An 8886-nucleotide genomic window follows, 5' to 3' on the forward strand; every position below is an offset into this window, starting at 1 on the left:
TAAGATTATGTTTGCATTGTTCACAGTGAATTACTCCATAACTGTTGAGGATAGGGCCAAAGATATAGGACGTATTTTGTTTGAAATGAGCTTTGAAATAAACTCCATAAGTGACAGTATATTTTCTTGAATCCTGTATATAAATCATCTTACTATTGAAAAAGACTATTTTTAATAAATTGTACATGTTGAAATGTTCAGCTACTTTATATTTATTTTGAACATTTACTCTGAATCTGAGTAGAAGTTTCAGCTTGTTTGCCATATTTCTAGTTACAAAAATAATACATCAATATATTTGACTAGCTAAAAGCTCATATCAAAACTTCACAGAAATATATGAATTATTAAAGTACTACTAAATATTACTGCAGATTGTGTAATTTAATAGCAGACTGTATATGACAGAGGTCCTGTAAGATCATGATGGAGCTGAAAAATTCATGTCCACCTATACTTTTTTGTGTTCAGATCTATAAGTACTTATTGTATTACATATAGCCTATATGAGTAAGTAGTAGACATAAAACCGTTTTATCTAGGTACATGCTGGTGTTTGCTTAATGATGTATTTCTCAGAAAACATTTCTGTTGTTAAACAGTTCTTACTGCTGCTAAAACATTTGGTAATTTGTAATTAAAATCCCTATTAAACATTGCCTACAAAGAGATTTAAGAATAGAAATGCAACCAAATTAGGTATAATGAAATTTCAGGATGTGGTACTTTTTAAAAAATGTCTTTTGCAACTTGCCACTCCTGGTGCTGTAAGAAACAAAAAGGTGTTTATTCTGCATAAATACATGTGTTGCAGCTGTGTTCTGGGTATAATAGTTGTAACAACTGTTGAATTTCATTCTTATCAGTTATTATGGCCATTACCTTGCCAGAACACAATTTCTTATGAAGTTGTTTTATAAAAACAATGGAATGATGCATCTGCACTCTTGGGAATTTTGCTATCACAATGATTTACTTCAATTAAATATGCAAGTGAAATAGAATCTGCAGGAAAACACTCATATTTTTTAGCACATTCTACTGCACTTGCATACTTGCACTTGCACAAATTTGTAACAGCATGTTACAAAGCCATTGGGACTATATATTGAGCAAAGAAATACTCACAGAGCATTTCTTTGCTCTATATACCAAGAGATGAATGAACACTCATCTTAACACTTGAATTTAACACTAGAATGTCTGTACTTTCAATCTATTACATAACATAACCATAACAGCTAACAGGACACTTGTCTCCCCTGAAAAATTCAATACATTTTCACTTTTATGTAATTATTTTCATTAAAAAGTTACTGTGTCATTACTGGGAATGTTTATATTAACATTTAATGTAATTTTGTTAATTTTAATTTGTATTGACTAGTTACAAATATAAATTTTATAACACAGTCAAATATTTAAATATTCATTTTTATAATTTGTTTTTATTATGATTAGAAGAAAGTATATAAAAGATTGAACCATTTATGTTGTATGAATTACAATAAATATAATTTTCTTGTTATGCATAAAAATTCATATAAGATACAATGTAAAATATAACATGGTTAAGTATCCCAATCAAAAACCTTGACGATCTCAGTAAATCATTTAATGTAAATTCAACAAACATTTTCAATCTTAGACAAAATCTGCTTCAGGCCAACATTTATTTACTGTTTACAACACTTGTCAAATTTACATTAAATTAGTTGCTGGGATTATCAAGGTTTTAATTAGTGTACGTAGTTATCTGTTTTTCAGCTGATACAGTTGACAAACTTTAGTGACGTGTTTGTCTTCCATGTGAATTTTCTGCATTTTGAACATACAATAAAACTATTATTATTATTTTTTTTTTTTACATGATACCTTTTCTTGGAATTTGCATTGATTCAGAAGTTGCTCATTGTTTATCTTTTCATATGCTTTTTGTTTGCTGCTGTTGATTTGAGTTGCAGAATAGTCTTTGGTAGGAAGAAGCTAATTCTAACTTNATGGCACACCAAAATATTATTCCCCTCAAAAGTGTATGATATGATACTATTGATAGAATTACGTAATGCCACTAACCTATTATTATTATTATTATTTTTTTTTTACATGATACCTTTTCTTGGAATTTGCATTGATTCAGAAGTTGCTCATTGTTTATCTTTTCATATGCTTTTTGTTTGCTGCTGTTGATTTGAGTTGCAGAATAGTCTTTGGTAGGAAGAAGCTAATTCTAACTTGCTTGTTTTCACATTTATCTCAGTTCATATGCTTACCAGAATGCTTATACAGTTCAGTGCTTATTGTTAAATTTCTACTTTAATGAATTAAATGAACATTTTTCATGTAATTATATAAATAAGTATTGTTTACAAAAGTATTATTATATTCATAATTATAGATTTGTAAAATAAGGTTAACAAAATCAAGTATACATAACTATAAAAAGCAGGGCTTGTGGATTCAGTAGATCAAGTTTCTGAATCATAGAATTTTAACGATCAACTCCAGCCTTTAAATAATAATTTAAAATATACTTTGATTATATTAACTCAGAATGATATTTTATTGCCATCAAGTGAATCGCCAGGCTACTTTTTGAGTATTTTTAAGTGAATCATAGGGCATTCTGATCCAAACTTTGAAAATATTTTTTTCATTGTTACCATTATCATCATCATCTTCTTCTTCAACACACACTGACACATTCTCCATGTAGTTGTAGTAAGGTATTCAAAAACATTGACTTAACCAGAATTGTTATAGCCATTTTGTATGGGTCTTTTGAAAATAAAAATTTAGAATTAAGTAACATAGAATGTACTTGAATATAAATTTCTGAAAAGAAAATCAACAATAATTAGTGAAGTACAAAGAAAGATCATGAAATAGGGAAATCATTATAAAACAATATTTTGCATCATAGGAGGCTCGTACAATGCAAGACAGGAGACTAAACTGTAACAACCCCTACACTTTAATGCAAGTTGGAATGCCTTCACATATCAGATGCTGCACATAGTGCATAATTTCACCAACGAGAGTGCTTATTTATGCATTTCCTATTGTTTATCTTGCCTTCTCAATAAACCACACTTTTAAAAAATGTATGCCAAATTTGCAATTTGTCCTCAATAAACCAGTCTTGAAAGACATTATCATACTGCATGTGAGATGCATCAAGAAAGATCAATTACATCAGTTGCTGAACACATTTTTTACTAGCTTTGTTTTATACCATTTAATAGTATCCTCTGCATTGGTAATGTTCTGAATGGCATGAGTATTATTTTCAATGGATATCATATAATTTTGTTATTGTAGCTACAATTTAATACTTTCTCTCTTAATTCTATTAATTAAAGTGGTATGGTCATTCCATCCTTAACTGTATTTCTCACTCCTCTTTCATTAAAATAGATAAATCTGTTTTTCATTACTACATTTTGCATTTGCATTTCTGATGCTATAGTTCAGTGGTTGGCAACCTTTCTCACCTCATGGACCACTAAAGTCACATTTTAATTCCGCCAACCATTATCATGAATTTTTTTAAACGATACAAAATCTGGAGAATAATGATTGTAAAAGTTCAATTTTACTATATTAATATGAAACTCGCATGTTTAATTATAACAAATTAATGCAAGCCTAAAGTTCATTGCTGCTTGTTTGAAACAAGTTTATGGATTTTTTGCGCTTTTCCATGAAGGACGACAATTGCACTCACAATATTGTTTATTGTTCATTATTTATTGATAACAGTTACTTCGTTTTTGGTTTTAGATTCAAATAAAAAAACCCTAATGAGTGAAAAAAGCAACTAAGCATTTTGCATTTCCTTCATAATATTTCGCGTAACCTTCGGTTGATCAATGTTCAAATTTTTCCATGGTCCACCCAAATTTTCTCGCGGACCATCAATGGTCCACGGACTACCAGTTGCCGACCGTTGCTATAGTTGATCTGTTTCAGATAAGACAGCTCATATAGAGAATTTGAACATCATTTTGCACAGGACTATACAGTTTGTTTCACAAATTTTGACCAGGTATATTTGATTACCTTACTCTTAATAAAAAACACAATTTAGTAATAAAATTTAGAAAAAAGTAATTTGTCAAAAGTTCTCAATGTGAAGAAATGTCATTCATTCTGTATTAATTAATTTAAAACATAGTTTATTTCATTTCAAACTTTTATCATTTTCAAAACTTGTTTATCCAAATGTGGTATAAAATTTTGACAAATTTCATATTCAATCTAATACTATAATTTTTGATTTGTTATGGCTTATGATTTTGATTGTTATGTTATTTATGAAATGCTGATTATTAAGAGTTTACTTAATAATAATTTACTTTTTAAGAAAACTTTAAAACTTATGAAATGCTGATTTCATAAGTTTTAAAGTTTTCTTAAAAAGCTTATCTCTAAAGTTTTATCAGGTTTGCATATATGAGAAATAGCATATACTCTTGAAAATTAAATTTCATATAAAGTTTAACCATAGTATTGTCGTAAATATATAAAATAATTTAGTAAATGAAAATCATAAAAAAATAATTTATGTATTAAATAGTTGTCCTTATTGGAGATTCTGGAGTAGGAAAAAGCAATCTTTTATCACGATTCACAAGAAATGAATTCAATTTGGAAAGCAAGAGTACAATTGGAGTGGAATTTGCTACACGGAGTATCCAAGTAGATGGGAAAACTATAAAGGCTCAAATTTGGGATACTGCTGGGCAGGAACGATACAGAGCAATCACTAGTGCGTAAGTACTTTCTCAATTGAGTTTTTGTGGTCATTTAATGAGAATATTATTATAGTTGTATTTTGTGGTATTTGTAAATTGAATTACAGGTAACCCCCGTATAACACGGTAGTTACGTTCCAAAAAATTGCCGTGTTATGCGAATCAAAGAACTAGTACGAAAAGGAGGGTTAGGTTCCAAAAATTAAAAAAACATGCTACTATATTTTCATAATTAAGTTAAATATCTTTATTAAAATTTTCTTAAGTGATACATATTAAAACAATGTTTTCTTTGTCATCACTAAAAGCACTACTAACCAAGAGCATTTTATTTTTGGCAAGTTATTGTTATCCTCTGAGCGTTTTTCTGCATTATTTTTAGATTCATGCTTTACCTTTTGCAAAAAGTGTATGTAATTTTAGATTGCTTGCTTCTAGTTAAAAGATCTTTATAAATTTCCTTATATGGTGCTAAGCACTTATGGAATAAGGGAAAAACATCTAACACCATAAGCAGAAGCGTCGAAATATGGCAAAATTGAAAAAATTTTTGCGAAGGACCATGTGTATGGAGATGAGAAAAGAAAATTTACACACTGAAGTACTAATAGTTCACGAAAATAATAATTTTCGTGAACTATTAGTACTTAAATATGTAAAAATTTATTACATTTCATGTTGTACGAGAGTTTTACCCATTTCTCGAACCGTGTCAGAGTGAATTCGTGCTATAAAAGTACCGTGTTATACGGGGGATGGTACCAATTCTCAAACCGTGTTAGAGTGAATCCGTGCTATAGAAGGGCCGTGTTATACGGGGGTTACCTGTATATAAAATTTTCTATTTTTGCTTTTTTTAATAAAATATTTACCTGAAGATATTAATTACAAAAATTGAGGTAAATTATAAAGCTATACCTTTATGTTAAACATTATTGACAAGACGCAGTCTTGTCAATAATGTTTAAAATTGTGTCTTGTTTATAAAATTGTGGTGCCATCCTGGCTTACCAGCTTAGAGGTATGAAGAAGTACTTTTCAGAAGTTGCAATTTGGCACAGAGTATTAGGTGACCAAATCATGCGAGCATAGATAAAACCAGACTTGTAAGTACTCAGGAGACCGAGAACCAAGTCAAAATAAAATATAAAATGGCAACACACTTTCTACAAACAGGCACTAGTGCAAGATTTGCACATGTGTTGCATGTTGGAAATATGAATGTTGCAAAATCAAATTTTGACAAACAAATCTTTGAAAAAACACATTTACCTGTCCTGTGTTATTCCTGATATATCTCTGGTCGTGACGTACTGACCTTGACCGGTTAACCCGAGATTCTCATTTTATCATTGGAATGTTTTTGAAACTAGATGGCACTAGTTGTTTTAATTTTATATTAAAATTAACTTCCCGAAATATAATTTTTTTTTTACATTTCTTTATATATATATGTTGTTTGTGCAAAATAAATATAAATAATTTCGGATGATACAATAGCCATGATTATTTTTTTCGAAAATGGGAAATTTTTGTTAGGCATGGACAAAAATTCAGCCCAGGGCGACACATAAGGAGAGAAATTTTGACATTAGATAGGTTAATTTCACTGAAAATGCATCTTGGACAAAGTTGTGGCCATGGCCTAGGCCAACGAAGTTTGAACGATCATGCTCAAAATCAACAATACCAAAGAAGATTGTAGAATGGGAACGAGATTCACCATGAGCATCAAAGTGATCCAGCTTAGTAGTAAGTCTTCGAGACATAGTCTTGTCCCAAATACAACTTTGCCGTTTTACTTATATTTGATATTAATATCTTGCTTTGTGATTGCTAGGAAAAAACAGTCTAAATACAATGAATTTTACGTAAATTCAAATTATTAATGTGAGCACATATCATATATATATATATTTTTTAATTTATTTAATTTAAATATATGCTCTTCACCTCAAATTAGTAGAGGCTTTCCCCTGTACACCATACTTTTCCTGTTATCAATAGAGTCGTACCGATCATCTGTCGAACTCCTTTCAGGGGAAAATATTTAATTGAAATAACGTGACTTCAGGTTTGTATAGGAAGTTCTTATATAGTTAATTAGGGCCTCCTATTTCCATGGTTTCCATATCTGGTCTCGTCTTTCATCTATCTAACTCCGTTCTCGAGATTAAGGAAGGACAGACAGATAGACAGATGACACTGCGAATTTATAGGTCTATAATTTTTTTAAATTGCATCCCCAATTAATAACTCTTGTAACTAACCCAGTGTTGAGATATTACTGTACTTTAATACTTTAAATTATGGTGAAAATTTCCATTTATAAAGAGAAAACAGGAAAAAAGGGAATGAAAATCATGAATAGAATTTATTATTATTTAAAAAAAATAAAATAAAACCAGCAATTATTTATCTTAACATCGTCACAATGCTCTCAATTTTATTAGTCTTGCCCCTGTACATCATACTTTACCTGTTAACAGTAGAATCATGCCGGTCATCTATCGTACTCGGTTCAGGAGAAAAATTTTGAATTGAATTAACGTGACTTCTAGACCAAACCGGAAGTTCTTATACAGTTATTCGTGGCCTTCTGCCCCTGTGTTTTCCATACCAGGTCTCGAATTTCATCTATCTGACACCATTCTCGAGATTAAGGAAGGACAGACAGCCAGTGGTAATTTATAGGCCTGCAATTTTTGAAAATTGCAACACATAACGAATTAATTGATTAATTACTATACCACGTTATTTACCAACCTAGTGTTGAGGAGAGAGAGAGTATGTGTGTGTTTTAATGTAGTGTATGAGTTAAAGACAGACAAGCACTACATTAACTTCTCTAGTACTTGTATTAGAATTACTATTATTGTTAAGTACGTTAATTAATGCTGTGGTCTTTGAATAATTTCACATTTTCTCCACCGACTCGAAGACTTTTAACAATGCCCTGAACTTAGCTGTTCATCAAATCTTAAACGAAATACTTATTACATAATCGCCTTTAATGAAGTTAATTATCATATAAGCATTTTAATTTACTTTATCTTTTGTTAATTTATATTTTTATCAACGTCATTAAAATCTTTCGTATTAATTAAATTTACCTGATTTTTTTTTAATTATAATTTTTACTTTATGTCGTGAAATTTCTAATACGTTTAGAAAATTAAGTAGTTTAATTTTTAACTTTTAATTTTCATTTATTAATTTGGTAATGTTTTTTTTTGTATTTTCAATGTATTTTAATAATTCTTTTTTTTCCTTTTGTTTTCCTTTCTTTGGTACTTAATAAAATGACTTTCACGCGTAGTAAGAGTGGATCTTTCATTAAATTAGTCTTTAAATACACATTCTCTCGAGAGTAGAACAAAAATTACATTTTCGACATTTCAAATTAAATTCGTTCTTTTGCCGTCTCGAAAAATTCTGTTACTCCCCTCTTTATGTTTGTATAAGGAAAGAAATGTCAATAATTTGAATGTTAGCTTTTATTTAAACAAACCAACCTTTTAGAAAATGAAGACGTTTTCTCAAATCTCGAATAACTTTCTTCATTTATCGATTCCTGGTAAGAAAAAATAAAAATAAAATATATTAAAGTAATTTAGTCTACTTTNTATATTTTACAAAGTAGCTGTTTAAGAGGACAGCAGATATTTTTTAATCCAGTTGTAGTTTTCTAAATACATCAACTCTAAATCAAAAACAATATTATGCTAAAAGAAACTGCAAAGATTTGTCAAACATCTTTCATTCTTGTACTGTAGTTACATTTTTATTATAAAAACAAACTTAAATTTCAATTGCCAAAGCAGTTAATAACTTTCAGGAAAAATCATTAGCCATAATCATAAAATTGCTTTTGAAATATTAAATGTGTATGTGTATACATAAAGTTACTAAAGCATAAATTAATGCATTTTTGCATGTAATGTTTTAGATTGGATATTAGATTTCCTATGGAACTGTTCTGCTATTAAAGACTGCAATGTTCAATATTCAAAAAGGCAGGATTGCAAATTTTTATTTGATTTTTCGTTTAATGCTATACAGTATACCCCCTATAACGCAGTAGATACGTTCTGCTTTATAAGAATTTTGCGTTGTAGGAATCCTTAAA

Source organism: Centruroides sculpturatus, unplaced genomic scaffold, assembly GCF_000671375.1.
Source record: "Centruroides sculpturatus isolate CEXI.00-Female unplaced genomic scaffold, Cexi_2.0 scaffold243, whole genome shotgun sequence".
Classification (NCBI taxonomy): domain Eukaryota; kingdom Metazoa; phylum Arthropoda; class Arachnida; order Scorpiones; family Buthidae; genus Centruroides; species Centruroides sculpturatus.